The sequence below is a fragment of the Triticum urartu genome, chromosome 5A (genome assembly GCF_056163025.1).
Source record: "Triticum urartu cultivar PI428250 chromosome 5A, HENAU_Tu73, whole genome shotgun sequence".
In the NCBI taxonomy this organism is placed as follows: Eukaryota; Viridiplantae; Streptophyta; class Magnoliopsida; order Poales; family Poaceae; genus Triticum; species Triticum urartu.
Window position 1 is genome coordinate 485,059,171 of NC_141877.1, and position 15,306 is coordinate 485,074,476.

Sequence of the window (15,306 nt, forward strand, 5' to 3'; positions counted from 1 at the left end):
TCCTGCAGGAGGTTACACTAGAATGATATAAACAGTGAATGAATGTAATGTGTTTAGTATTGCTAGAAATAAATGACAGTGTATACTCCCATCTTGCAAGATGTAGCGCTCATGGTGATAACAAATGTATTCTTTCCAAATGGACTGTTTATAGTGCCAATAAGTAGACATTATTAGTAATGTATTAGTGTGTACCTTTCTGTTTATCAGTACATATCGTGCATGGCTGCAATAAATGTACTTCTTTTCTATCATATATTACTGGACCCATCACATATACTCTTTCTGGGTTCTAATCATCAACGGTTCCATCGTTACAAATATAACAATGCCCATTATATATAAATAATACAATCTGTATAAATATAACACATCGACGGGCGCAGCGTGCCGCCGCGCGTGCCATGCTAGTATAGAGATTATAGCCCTATCGTTGCCAGTATACCCTGGCTACTCCATATGGAACGATCTGTTGGATATTTGTGGTCAGGTTGTTCTGACTGAAGAACAAAGGGGCGTTTCTTCGTGCTCCTTTAAACTTCATCTGCACGTTTTAAAGCCAAAACAAAGGGACGTTTCTTCGTGCTCCTTTTACATGGAAAATAAATCAAAAAGGTGTGTACTATATAGTCTTCAGTAATTTATCAGAGTTGTTGTTTGCTCTTCGGTGATGTGAGCTCAGTTTCAACTTTTAACATATATAGAGTCTTCAGTTATTTATCTTTCCTCCACCAATGCTCGACTCGATCAGTCGAAAACAATCTGTTGACTTCTGCTCCCCCCAGCCGTATAACGGTATGAACGACACCCTTTTTGTTGTCTGTTTGGCGGAAACCGACATGGACATGCAGCTTTTCACCAGTCAGTCCATCTAGACATTCAGCCCCCATTTTACATGTAGTTTGGAGTTTATCTTGTTCTGGCTCAGTGTTTGGGAATATGCAGCAGATATCAGAGAAAGCTCAAATAGAAAAGAACTTGCATTGCATTAGCGGAGGAGAGACGCTGCATTTCATTGTGTCTGCAGCATTCAATCCAAAAACTCTCGAGCGAGCTGCAGAGCAAACAAAAACATACACATCATTCACTTCAAGGAACGCTCCAGCAGCTATACTAGCTGGTGTAGCAGGTTGGGTCTGGTAGATAGAACACATATACGATCAAGTTGTAACTCCACACTTCTAAGGCATTAAAGATGCGTTTTATGTGCTACTCCATCTGTCCCATAATGTTTAGCAACAGCTATTCCCAGAAGTTTAGGTTTTAACATTTGTGCATGCAACCTGTTTTTAAATAAATGTTTAGCAACAGCTATTCCCAGAAGTTACAAACCCAATTAGCAAATCTGCCATCTCCCTACAAGAATCCGACATTAGCGGTTCACCATGATTCCCAAAATGGACCACCATTGCTAACAAGACTCCAAGGTGCCACTGTCAGGACAAGACACGCTTGCCCACCACAACAAAAAACCTATGCGTGTGTCCCAGCACACCTGGAAGTTTGAACGGCCCTTGCTCGCTATCAGAATTGAATAAGATGGTAATACAAAAAAGAGTGTCAAGACACGCTTGTCAACCAACAAAAAGAGGCTATGCCTTCGTCCCAGCACCCTTGGAAGCTGGTACAGTCATCCATCGCTGCCAGATTTGCATGAAGTGATAAAACGGAAATATCAGCCCAGTGCCGTTAGCGTGCCAACTATCTAAACCCTCACCATCAGTTTCTTCTGTTCCTGCACAAGTCCACAATCACGGTTAGATTTCAATCAAGTCCGTAAGTAGACATGGCTGCACAAACCAAAAACAACAACATGCTTCAGCTTCAATGAAGGGACCACACTTACTACGGAATACGCCAAGGCAAGCGTACATCAGCATACTGGCTTTCCTCCCTTCATGAGTCTCCTTTTCTTTTTTCTGTATAAATACAGAAAACATGATGAGACTTACGCATCAACAGCAAGTGGACAAACATGTTTGCATCGACTACAAACATCAAAACACTTGAATGAAACCATCAACCTCACAATAAATACACCAAAAAACAAGAAAGTTTGTTTTTTCAAGTTCAGTCCATCAACATGTGATTTGACATTGAAAGATAATGTGACTTTCACATTTACATGTAAAATCGTCAAAAAGGAAAACATTTAGGTGTAAGGAATGGCTTCTAGTATATATATCATCATCAGTTTCATGAATTTAACAGGCCTCAGCCGACTATGAAAAGAAAATACAAGTGCTACTAACATATATTCAATCCTAGACATTGCACTTCATAATCCGTAAGCTTGATATGCATTCATGTTCCTACATGTCTTTACCTATCGCATGCAACAGTATTCTTGATTCAGAAAGAAATCTTATTCCAATGTAATATTTGTGTCTGATTACATGATTACTTTGTGAAAGGTCACCAAATGCATGTATGTACAAAATATATACGAGTGATATGCACCAAAGGTCCTAAAATCGGTTCGAGGGGTGTCAAATTAGTCTGCAAGTTGTTTATCACTGGTCCTATGCTGCCCAGAACACGTCTGACCTGCTAACGTGGCGCATTGACTGTTGCCACGTCCACATGGATCTCAGTAGGGATAACCGAATAAAACAATATTTGGCATAAACACATCTGGCTAGCCTCTCATTCTCAGTTGCGGTCCCTCTCTTTCATTCCATTCCTGTCCTCGAGTAAGATGAGACCAACTGCTGCCGCCCAATTGGCAGCCAGCACAGGGCACACCCACCTCACCTCTCCTACCGTTTTCTTCGTTATGTCGCTGCCTTTCCTGCTTGAGTCGCTGCTGCCATTGATGTGGACATGTGCCCCCACACCACCTAGTGCTGACTCCGTCCGCCAGAAGACCACACCATCGAGGCGAATCCAATCCTGCCACCAGCACCGTCCCGTGCATTGAGTTGCTCAAATTGTACGTGCCTTCCTCAAGTCTGGCCGACAACCACTGCCTTTGATCTCTGCCGCCAGTGAGCTGTCACTTCCATCCACTCCACCCTGATCCCATCGACCCATGCATCTGCTAGGTATGGCCGAGGATGAACTGCTCCACTTAGGCCCAATCCTCGCCTATCATCGGTCCATCACAGCTGCCAGCTTCTTCAGTGGGCTCGACTTGCAGCTCTACCGTCACACGCAGCCATGGATTCGCAAGGAAGCGACACTGCCTTCTTGTAGCTCCACCACACGTCGCATTACTCCAGTGTTGTTTTCGTGCAGTTGATCAGAGCAGAGGAGAGAGCACGATGGAGGGGACCGCAGACCGGGCTTGCGGCTCACCGGTTCCAGGGTGCAGTCGCTGCTTATGTGTGTGAAAAAGGAGAGTTGGGGACCACAAATGAGAATGAGAGGATATGTCAGACATGGTAACTTTAAGAGAGAGAAGGGGGGGGGGGGGTATCTGTAGTTTTGAAGTTTTAGGACTAATTTGACACCCCTAGATGTTTAAGGACCTATAATACAATGCACTCTCCATATAGTGATTAAAATTATTAATGTGCATCACTAATACCATTAAGGGCCAAACAGAGGCGTAGACTGACTTGTCCACGTGCCATTTTACTGTGCTAGCGATTGGGCAAAAAACTGCTTGCTTTCCCTACTGTCTCATCGGCCCACTTCTCTGGGTATCCGAGCTCCGTAGCGCATATTGGATCACTCACCTCCCCCGGGGCTTGTTAATCGGCGCAGGACCAGACAGAGAGACGCAGCAAGTAACTGAAGGAAGCTTCTGGGGTTTTTCTTCTACTCTCCCATTGGTGGAAATCTGTGTATCGAGCCTCACAAGCACGTTCTTGTCTCCTCTTTCTCTCTCACTGGGCATGGCATTTCCTCTCCCACTCCTCTGCCTATCCCTCTTTGCCAGTGCAACTTTCTCCCCTCCTCCTAGATCGACGCCCTTCACCCAGGCGATGGCGACGGTGGCGGCACAGTACCACAATGAGGAGGGCCTCAGTTACGAGCACCACTGTTCCGGCTGCGACAGTAGCGGCAAAGGAAGAGAAGGGATGCAGTTTTGAAGACTGTTTCAGTTAGGTATATATTCATAATTTTGCCAAGCGCAAGGGCTGCCTGTGCTTATAAAGTTCTTTTGTGGTTCAGGTAAGAGTAGAACTCCTAAAATAGTTCAATGCCAGGTACCTTAGAATTCTGATCAATTTCACTATTTTGTGGTTCCAGTTCCCATAATTGAAGCTAGCAACTATGAATCCTAGACAAACTACCTATGCTCATGTGCCGTTGGAATTTTGCACCTCCTTAACATGCCTACGCTCCTGCAGAACATATAAGCTTAAACTGTCTCCTATTTATCATGTCATATGATATATTGGATGCCTTTTTTCTCAAAATTCCTCTTATACAAGTTAGATGTACACAGGTTGGTTGTTTCCTTTCAGCAAGTTTGGTTTTCTAACTTGAAAGTTCCAGTTTAGTTTTTCCATTTAACAGAGAAGGAGATACTCTCCAATCATGTGTACCTAAACATCATGGCATCATGGAGAATCAGTAAAAAAACCTGAATGAATTTGATTGCCAATTGTTGGGCTACAAATGGACATGCTTTTCTGGATGGAACGACACAAAACTCAAAGCAGGTGATTTTGCGTCCAGAACTTTTCCCAGATTACTTTTCGAAGAAACGCCAATATCTTATCCTGATATTGTGTGTGCATGTATGCTTTTGTCCATATGTCAGCAAAGAAACTTTGGGGGTTGTATAAATGTTCCTGAACAAACAATCAGTAACCCTGCAATCTTCACAAAAGAAGCACCTAACTGAAAAATCAGAAGTATTCTCGTTATTCCCCTGGTCATGTGAAGACATCAAATTTCCTCCTACAATCACTTATTGTTTGTTTTAGATTATGACCAACCAAAGCCACTATTTCGGTTGAATAAATGGGATGCTAACTGAAAACACCTGGCATTGACGTTGATAAAAGCATCTCACGCTACTTATTGATAACGTATGATTTCACTGCCAAATTTTGCCCCATCCCTTGGTTTCATTATTAAGATGTTAAGGCAGATGTGATTTTACTAAAAAAAACTTGGTCCAAAGGACCATCAAGTTTGTCATACAGGAGATAGCATGACTTGTCCTGCAGCCCCCCAGATACCTTCCATATGGCCCTGCTTAATTGGGTATCATACCAGAACATTAGGATGAGATAATAGCCATCACTCATCACACACGTAGAAGCGTAAATGCTCATAAATTTGGTTCCCTACAGATTACAGACCTACAGTTGCTTGGATAACTTCAGTTAAAAACAAATGAGATTGATTGGGTTATGAACGTGATTTGAACAAATTGTCTTGATATTCCTTTGTTTTTTATAAAACTTCACTCCCAGTCCCACCATGCACGCATTGTACTGTGTAGTACAAAAGGCTATAACGGTTTACTTTTGTGTCAATATTGTTCTTTAACCTTGAGAAATGCTTGTAGGGGTACAAGCATATATGTCTGAAATTCTGAATTACTCCACTTCTAGTGACAGGTGACTTGAAAGTCGCCAGGTGTTTTTTCATGTTGATAGTGGGCTCAGCTAGCAGTTTGGGTTTCAACGGAGTGATTAGATCTTTCTATTGCAGTGTGCTATATTTTTCCTTCTGTGTATTAGTATGATTGATTGCCATGCACTAAGACTTTCAGTTCAGCAAACTCTTCTCTGTTTGTTTTCATTAACCAATGTGCTTTCTAATATATATGATCGCTGGTTTCAGCGACAGGAATTGTTGCCACCGAAACCCTTCATGCAAAGGGCTACCCATCTGCATTTTCTCGACGATTACTCTACGTATATGTTCCGTATTTGTTGACTTATCCTTTGTATACATCATCTGTGTTTAGTTTGCACAGATTATGTTTGCAAGTTCTGTGGTGTCATCGGTCTCCCACCAACTCTGTTGTGGGTCATGTACCTAAATATGGCCATGATAGCAGGATTAAAAGTTTTTTATGTACATGATGTGATTTATTCATGCTATTATCAGAAATTCCAGTCGTACATTTGACTTTGAGAAATTACTGGCACATATGCCTGTGCGTTGCAACGGGACTAAAAATTAAGGTGTCCATCAGTGTGGCAAGATAGCATCCAGATTCACGGGAGGGAGACGCACATCAAACTATAAAAGACATACCAGTCAACCCTTAAGACCGGTGCTAAGGATCAATTAGTTCTCCTTATAATCCTAACACCTACACTTAGTTAGCTTTACACCTCCACACATCCAACTTGTAGCAACACTGATTGACCTCGCTACAACATGCGTTCGGCAATGGCGTCGTCCTTGTTGTGTCCATGTGGTCGTCTTTGCTACATTGTCCGTGTGATTTGTTGTCCTGGCAGCATTTATGTAATCGGTTTTGCAGCATGCTGGTCCAACTTCCCAATAGAAAAATAATAGCGGCGACTGGTGTTCCATTGGCGTGCTTCCAGACGTAGAAAGCGATTGACCTTCCAACGTTGTCTTATGCTTTGTGCGACAGCAGCGGGCCTAAAACTGTTGTGTGTGTCATTTGCAGCAACAATGCTCGATCGAAAGTTGCATGTAGATTAACCTGGGTTTTTTTTTCTTTCAAAAAAGTAAAACTTGATAGCAACAGAAACACCGAGAAATAAAAACATTCCCTTGCACATTGAAAAGGTTAACAAGCTGCCCAAAAATCAAAGCTGAAGGCAGGTCGTTTGCTTCTTTTTTTCGTTTTTAAGTAGTTTGCTAGCGAGACTCGATTAATCCCATGGAAAGAAGGCAGCAACATATGTCCCGTGTTGCACACATCTCGGGGGTTGTTTTGTTAGCGTGCATTAAGATTCAGCCGTCACTCACCAGCTATATATACCACTACAACCAGGTATCTTATATCTTTTGTTAGTTAGATTCAGCCATATCATACACTACATGGGACATGCAAGCACATCACGAGACAACAATCCAGCCATCCTTCCCACATTTCTGTTTAGAGCCAACATTAATTCTTTTGTCAGGCTCTATTCCCACAATTTCATTTAATTAGAGCCAACATTAATTCCTTCACTCCCGCAACTTACCCTTCGTTGGGCTTGATGATTACTCGACAACTCTTAGGCGTATATAAACTGGTGGATTTTTGTGGATCGAAGTGAGGTGGGATAAATATTCAAACAAACCCTCTCTGTATAAAAAAATTACCGTGCTTTTAAATTTTTCAAAAATGGTCGTGTTTTCATATTTGTAAATAAATTAAAAAATGTTTTGGATTTTCAGAAAATGTTCGTGTTTTTTAAAGTTTGTTCGGAATGTTTTTTTTTCTGATTTTCACAACTTTTAAAACATGTTCAGAATTTCAGAAAATGTTTCCGTTTTCAGAAATTGTTCACAGATTGAAAAAATGTTCATGTTTTCATTTTCAAGAATTTCAAATAATGTTCCCGTTCCCAAATTTGTTCAAAAATGTTTAAAAAAACGTGTTTTCAAATTTTGTTGGAGTTTCTAAAAATTTGGATTTTTTTGTTTGAAATTTTCACAACTTTTCAGAGTTTTTGTGGAATTTCACAAAAAAATCTGTTTCCACAAATTGTTCAATTTATTTTTAAATATTCATGTTTTCCTTTTTGCAGGGGTTTCATTTTTTTGTGTTTTCCAGTTTTTCTCGGGAGTTTAAAAAATGTTTGCGTTTTCACATTTTGTTTTGGAATTTAAAAAATGTTCCTATTTGAAAAACTTGTTCATGATTTTCAGAAAATGATTCATTTTTTTTAAATATCTTTACAAATTTGTAAAGTGTTTTCGTTTCACAAAACATTCTGGTATTATTTTAAAAAACAATTGCGTTCAAAATTTAAAAAATATTCGTATCTGCAGTGGAGATTGGTTCTTAATGCTTTGCACTATCTTATAACCAGTAAAGCTTGGTAGGTCAACTGGTTGTAGCGTGACGTTGTAGTATGACATCCAGGGTTCGATCCCCCCTCAGTGCATCTTTGTTTGAAGCTACAGTTTGTCATCGCAGCCTATCAATATCTTCATGGGCCGGCCCAGTTGTTCGAGAAAATCACGGATGTACGTAAAAAATTAACCCAGCATCCCATGACAAACGAGAAAAATAACCAGCGATCTATGACGGACGAAAATTAGCTTGGTCCCACCATAAACGAAAAAAGTGGAGAAGCAATCCTCCCTTTAATATTAGGTAAAGATAAAGATTGTACTATTTGAATAGAACATGTGACTTTGTATTCCCATAATTTTTCTCAATAAAAATCCCATAAATAAATGCGTGAGCTGTTCAGGCCCAGCCAAATAGTTTGATCAAATTAAACGTGGTGCCCGACAACCTGGCGTACAGATCACCACCAAAAAGCTCGCTAAATCATGTAGGGTAACAGGGCTCCACTAGTCTCTCTCTCTTCTTCTCTGCTGGCTGGTGGTGAATGGAGAAAAAGGGCACTGATCAAATCTTATATAGGTGGCACACATGGCTCGCCCAGGAAGCGCGCCAAGGCGCACCCCAGCTTTTAGTGACATAAATACGACATTGATCAGATATTACATCAGTTATAGATATTTTCTGCTTTCAACCTAGGGTGATTTTTGGACACTTCATCTAACTTACACCACAAAGTGCCACTACAAGATTCAAGTTTTTCTCTATTTATTTTGGCAAAAGAAACCTGAGATAGTCATATACCACAATGTTGCAAAATAACAAGTGTTGAGGTTTCTTACCTTGTACCCGCGGAGCTGTTAGTCTCAGCTCCTTCTTCATGCTGCTTGCTTTCCTCAGAGCGCTCAGCTACCTTCATTTCTTTCTTGCTTTCCTCTAGTAGGTCATCACGAATCTTCTGCATGTTTGTTAATCATATCACACATGTTAGATATAGATATCATTTTTAATGATTTGATTTCGCAAGAAATTTGTCTTACCCGAGCATGAGAGGCTAAAAGTCCAATCTTGATATCATTTTTGGTCTTATCCGTGCCACACTGAGAAGTCACTAGCCCAATAACTTTGCCGTTTAAATCAAAAACCGGAGCAGACATTAACTGGTTCTGAATAGCATATCCTACGTTAAGCAAGTTCCCAGAGCGACATAAGACCAAAAAGTAATTCTCAGATCCTTCGATTCATTTTGGCATCCCTTGCAGCACAGGAAGGCTGTACCACAAATGCTGGGATATGTGATAAACAGGATTTCGAGTTAGGAGCGAGAATAAAAGCATCTGAGGGTTGATTAACATCTATTTCACTAAATTCAATCATACTGCAACCAGCTTTGTAGTCAACTTCTAGCAAAGTGAATCGATCTGCAGACACTAATCTCCTTGCTTCCAGTTCAGTGTTGTCATTGAAGTGAACAAAGATTCTACCGCTTTCTTCACTCAAACGCGAGGATGTCATTATTGCTGTTGTATTGGTATTTGATGGAGGGGAAACTACAGAACCAACACAATATCGACCATATGGATGCTGTCGAACAATCACAACAGAGCTAGAGACCTTCTCAGAAACAACTTGGAATACTTGCTCCATTTAATAAACTCTGTAAAAAAGGTCATGACATGGTAAACAAGGAACAATAAATAAAGTGATCAACCAGGAGCATCCATAAAGATATTAAAACAAGACCATGAAAAGAAAATGGAAAGGAAACCATTTAATTACTGATGAACAGAAAAAACATAGTGCTAAGATGGCGCCAAAAATTTAGATTTTTCTATAGAGTTTCTGGGTGATAAAAGACCTATTCTTAATGCAGGTGGCAGTGGCCAGTTCACTTCAGAGCGGAGTTAATTAGATAAGTTCATAAACTAGTAAATGCATTTCATACACTAGCGCGCATGTTAAATATATCTTTGCTTAATCTGACCACTTATAACTTGTAAGATGTAAGGGACCACCCGTACACTTTCGGCCTTTTTCACTATTTTGACCTTTTTAGGAAACTTTCGCACGAAATGAACTTCACACAAAACTATTTTACAATCTGACCCTTTTGATAACGCCACAAACCGTGGCGTTTCTTCTCTGTTTGAAAACGCCGAACTAGCTAGCGTTGCTCCACTTCATAAATAAATGGCAATATGAGCAAGCAACTTGCAACGCCAACACCCATGGCGTTTCTTGCATGGGCACCAACGCCAGCCACACTTGGCGTTTCCAGAAATGCGAGATACTTTGGCGTTTCTGCCCTGCCATGTAGCGTCCTGACCAGGCCAGCAACGCTAGCTAGTTCGGCGTTTCCAAATAGAGAAGAAACGCCACGGCTTGTGGCGTTGCCAAAAGGGTCAGATCGTGAAATAGTTTTGTGTGAAGTTCATTTTGTGCAAAAGTTTTCTAAATGGGTCAAAATAGTGAAAAGAGCCTACACTTTCTGTAAAATTTCACATTTTCTTATGGCATTGTGTATCTACAGCTCAATGCAAGTTTCATTGAGATGTTGCGAATAATCAGGGTGTAGTAAAGGCTAAACTGTTACTAGATGGGAAACAGCAAGGGGGGGGGGGGGGGGGGGGGGGGGGGGAGGCGGCGGTGGCCGCGGCTCACATTGCGAGCGCTGGAGGGCAGCACGGACGGCGGTAGCGCGGAGCGGGAGAAGACAGGGACTCTCGCCGACCTCCTGGCGGACCTGGACCGGCGGGTGGCCGCGCGGCGGCAGACTCGAGAGCGGCGGGGCTGGGGGGCGGTGTGTGCGGCGGCTACTTCTCCCCAAACCCTTGTTTTTCGAAAGGTGCAGTTTCGCTCGACCAGGTGCTTCGCTCGATCTAGGTCATGGTGAGCTGCGGCAATTTTAGCAAACGGGCTGTGGAAGCTTGGGAAAGAAGCGCCGGGCCCAACCCAAATCCTATCTTCTTTTCTTTTTCTTCTCCTCTTATTTTTTTTTTCCTATCCTACTATCTTCTTCTTCTCCCATCCCATCTAAAAAAAGAAGAACCCCTAAAAAAATCTAAAACAGGAAGATTCCTTGTTCCACCCTTTATTTTCGTAAACTCGTCATTTTTATTAAACCAGCGTGTGATTGGATGGTTAGGAGGACAATGATATCTCCAACCCATCAGGGTTCAAGTCCTGGTGTTCGCACTTTTCTGGATTTATTTTAGAATTTCAGGCGATGCGCGTTCAGCAGGAGGAGACGTTTTCGTCAACTACGAGGCGTCTGTGATAACTTCGTCAATCTCAAGATAATATGTTAGCTCGGTCTCTTTAAGCTGCTCATAGAAGTAGGGTGTGCATGTGTGTATTTATAAGGATAAGTGTATGTGCTCTATAGTAAAATATCAACGGTCCTTTATTAAGAAAAAGTAAAATACCAACAGTCTTAAAATTTGATATTAGTGTGCTATTAGAAAAATATTGTATTCAAAATTATTTAGCAAGTCATTTGTTAGCAAGCTATAACGTGCTATTAGCGGCACTATGGGGCATTATTTGTTTCGGTGGTTTAAACTCAATGGCCACCACTTACCCTGCATTAAATGTTGAGGTACACATGCCAGTATGTCACAATCATTTGGTCTCCTAATTCTAAAAAGAAAAACATCCATTGACGACAAATTGAACACAACGATGCATGGTGTGTTCTAAACACGATTGCAGCGGGACGGCGGAGCGCACCTTAGGTTCTACTCCTTCCGTCCGAAAATACTTGTCATCAAAATGGATAAAAAAAGATGTATTTTCTTTTGATGACAAGTATTTTCGGACGGAGGGAGTAGTATATATGAGCATCATGGCCCTGCCTGGGCCTGGTGCTTGCATGCCTTGTAGGTCATTCCTTGCATCCCCTGAAGGCTGCACGGTCCGCCCATTGGCATGAGCGGGAGAGTGATTCCTTGCAGCGCCGGCTTGGGAAGGGTGATTCACGGCTGACACACTCTATTCCTGGCCGTCAGTTGACCATGGGGCCCGGGGTTCTAAGAACTCCGGGGTATAAGGTGATGGAAATATGCCCTAGAGGCAATAATATAATGGTTATTATCATATTTCTTAAATCATGATAAAGGTTTATTATTCATGCTAGAATTATATTGACCAAAAACTTAAAAATACATGTGTGGATACATAAACAAATACCATGTCCCTAGTGAGCCTCTACTAGACTAGCTTGTTGATCAAAGATGGTTAAGGTTTTCTAACCATAGACATGAGTTATCATTTGATAACGGGATCACATCATTAGGAGAATGATGTGATGGACAAGACCCATCCGTTAGCTTAGCATATGATCGTTCAGTTTATTGCTACTGCTTTCTTAATGTCAAATACATGTTCCTTCGACCATGAGATCATGCAACTACCGGATACCGAAGGAATAATTTGTGTGCTATCAAACGTCACAACGTAACTGGGTGATCATGAAGATGCTCTACAGGTATCTCCAAAGGTGTTTGTTGAGTTGGCATGAATCGAGATTAGGATTTGTCACTCCGTGTATCGGAGAGGTATCTCTGGGTCCTCTCTGAAGGAAATATGCCCTAAAGGCAATAATAAAGTTGTTATTTATATTTCCTTATATCATGATAAATGTTTATTATTCATGCTAGAATTGTATTAACCGAAAACTTAGTACATGTATGAATACATAGACAGACAGAGTGTCCCTAGTATGCCTCTACTAGACTAGCTCGTTAATCAAAGATGGTTAAGTTTCCTAACCATAGACATGTGTTGTCATTTGATGAACGAGATCACATCATTAGAGAATGATGTGATGGACAAGACCCATCCGTTAGCTTAGCACTATGATTGTTTAGTTTATTGCTATTACTTTCTTCATGACTTATACATGTTCCTGTGACTATGAGATTATGCGACTCCCGAATACCGGAGGAACACTTTATGTGCTATCAAACGTCACAACGTAACTGGGTGATTATAAAGATGCTCTACAGGTGTCTTCATGGTGTTTATTGAGTTGGCATAGATCAAGATTAGGATTTATCACTCCGATTGTCGAAGATGTATCTCTGGGCCCTCTCTGTAATGCACATCACTATAAGCCTTGCAAGCAATGTGACTAATGGGTTAGTCACGAGATGATGCATTACGGAACGAGTAAAGAGACTTGCCGGTAACGAGATTGAACTTGGTATGATGATACCGATGATCGAATCTCGGGCAAGTAACATACCTATGACAAAGGGAACAACGTATGTTGTTATGCGGTTTGACCGATAAAGATCTTCGTATAATATGTAGGAACCAATATGAGCATCCAGGTTCCGCTATTGGTTATTAACCAGAGATGAGTCTCGTCATGTCTACATAGTTCTCGAACCCGTAGGGTCCGCACGCTTAACGTTCAATGACGATCGGTATTATGAGTTTATGTGTTTTGATGTACCGAAGGTAGTTCGGAGTCTCAGATGAGATCACGGACATGATGAGGATACATCAACATGCCCTGCCAGTTGCCGATAACTCAGTTACAAAACATGATCATCTCATACAATAAAGTGACAACCATATGGCTCCTGCCAGTTGCCGATAACTCGGTTACAAAACATGATCATCTCATACAATAAAATTTAGCATCATGTCTTGACCATATCACATCACAACATGCCCTGCAAAAACAAGTTAGACGTCCTCTACTTTGTTGTTGCAAGTTTTACGTGGCTGCTACGGGCTTAAGCAAGAACTAATCTTACCTACGCATCAAAACCACAACGATAGTTTGTCAAGTTGGTGTTGTTTTAACCTTCGCAAGGACCGGGCGTAGCCACACTCGATTCAACTAAAGTTGGAGAAACTGTCACCCGCAAGCCACCTATGTGCAAAGCACGTCGGGAGAACTGGTCTCGTGTAAGCGTACGCGTAATGTCGGTCCGGGCCGCTTCGTCCAACAATACCGCCGAACCAAAGTATGACATGCTGGTAAGCAGTATGACTTATATCGCCCACAACTTACTTGTGTTCTACTCGTGCATATAACATCAACATATAAAACCTAGGCTCGGATGCCACTCTGGGTTTCGTAGTAATTTCAAAAAATTTCCTACGCACACGCAAGATCATGGTGATGCATAGCAACGAGAAGGGGAGTATGATCTACATACCTAGTAGATTGACAACGGAAGCGTTTGGTTGATGTAGTCGTATGTCTCCACGATCCGACCGATCAAGCACCGAAACTACGACACCTCCGAGTTCTAGCACACGTTCAGCTCGATGACGATCCCCGGACTCCGATCCAGCAAAGTGTCGGGGAAGAGTTCCGTCAGCACGATGGCGTGGTGACGATCTTGATGTACTACTGCTGAAGGGCTTTGCCTAAGCACCGCTACAATATTATCGAGGACTATGGTGGCTGGGGGCGCCGCACACGGCTAAGGAATAGATCACGTGGATCAACTTCTGTGTCTCTGGGGTGCCCCTGCCTCCGTATATAAAGGACTAAAGGGGGGGAGGCGGCCGGCCAAGGAGGGCGCGCCAGGAGAGTCCTACTCCCTCTGGGAGTAGGATTCCCCCCAATACTAGTTGGAATAGGATTCGCGGAGGGGGGAAAAGAGAGAGAGGGGCCGGCCCCCTCTCCTTGTCCTATTCGGACCAAGGGAGGGGAGGGGCGCGCGGCCCATGTAGGGCTGCCTCTTCTCTTTTCCACTAAGGCCCATCATGGCCCATTTAGCTCCCGGGGGGTTCCGGTAACCTCCCGGTACTCCGGTAAAATCCCGATTTCACCCGGAACACTTCCGGTATCCAAACATAGGCTTCCAATATATCAATCTTTATGTCTCGACCATTTCGAGACTCCTCGTCATGTCCGTGATCACATCCGGGACTCCGAAAAAACTTCAGTACATCAAAATGCATAAACTCATAAAATAACTGTCATCGTAACCTTAAGCGTGCGGACCCTACGGGTTCGAGAACAATGTAGACATGACCGAGACATGTCTCCGGTCAATAACCAATAGCGGAACCTGGATGCTCATATTGGCTCCTACATATTCTACGAAGATCTTTATCGGTCAGACCGCATAACAACATACGTTGTTCCCTTTGTCATCGGTATGTTACTTGCCCGAGATTCGATCGTCGGTATTCCAAATACCTAGTTCAATCTCGTTACCGGCAAGTCTCTTTACTCGTTCTGTAATACATCATCCCGCAACTAACTCATTGGTTGCAGTGCTTGCAAGGCTTAAGTGATGTGCATTACCGAGAGGGCCCAGAGATACCTCTCCGACAATCGGAGTGACAAATCCTAATCTCGAAATACGCCAACCCAACATGTACCTTTGGAGACACCTGTAGAGCTCCTTTATAATCACCCAGTTACGTTGTGACGTTTGGTA

At 42.3% G+C, this 15,306-nt stretch overlaps 1 long non-coding RNA gene across 1 annotated transcript; it reads right to left on the minus strand.

Moving 5' to 3' along the window:
• Positions 1 to 1,498: 1,498 nt before the first annotated feature.
• On the minus strand, positions 1,499 to 10,797 carry LOC125509960 (uncharacterized). Its single transcript, XR_007284424.2, has 5 exons — positions 10,556 to 10,797; positions 8,935 to 9,551; positions 8,737 to 8,852; positions 1,847 to 1,919; positions 1,499 to 1,735 (listed from the first exon to the last, which is right to left on the minus strand). It is a non-coding gene; the product is annotated as an uncharacterized LOC125509960 (long non-coding RNA).
• Between the last annotated feature and the right edge of the window lie 4,509 nt (positions 10,798 to 15,306).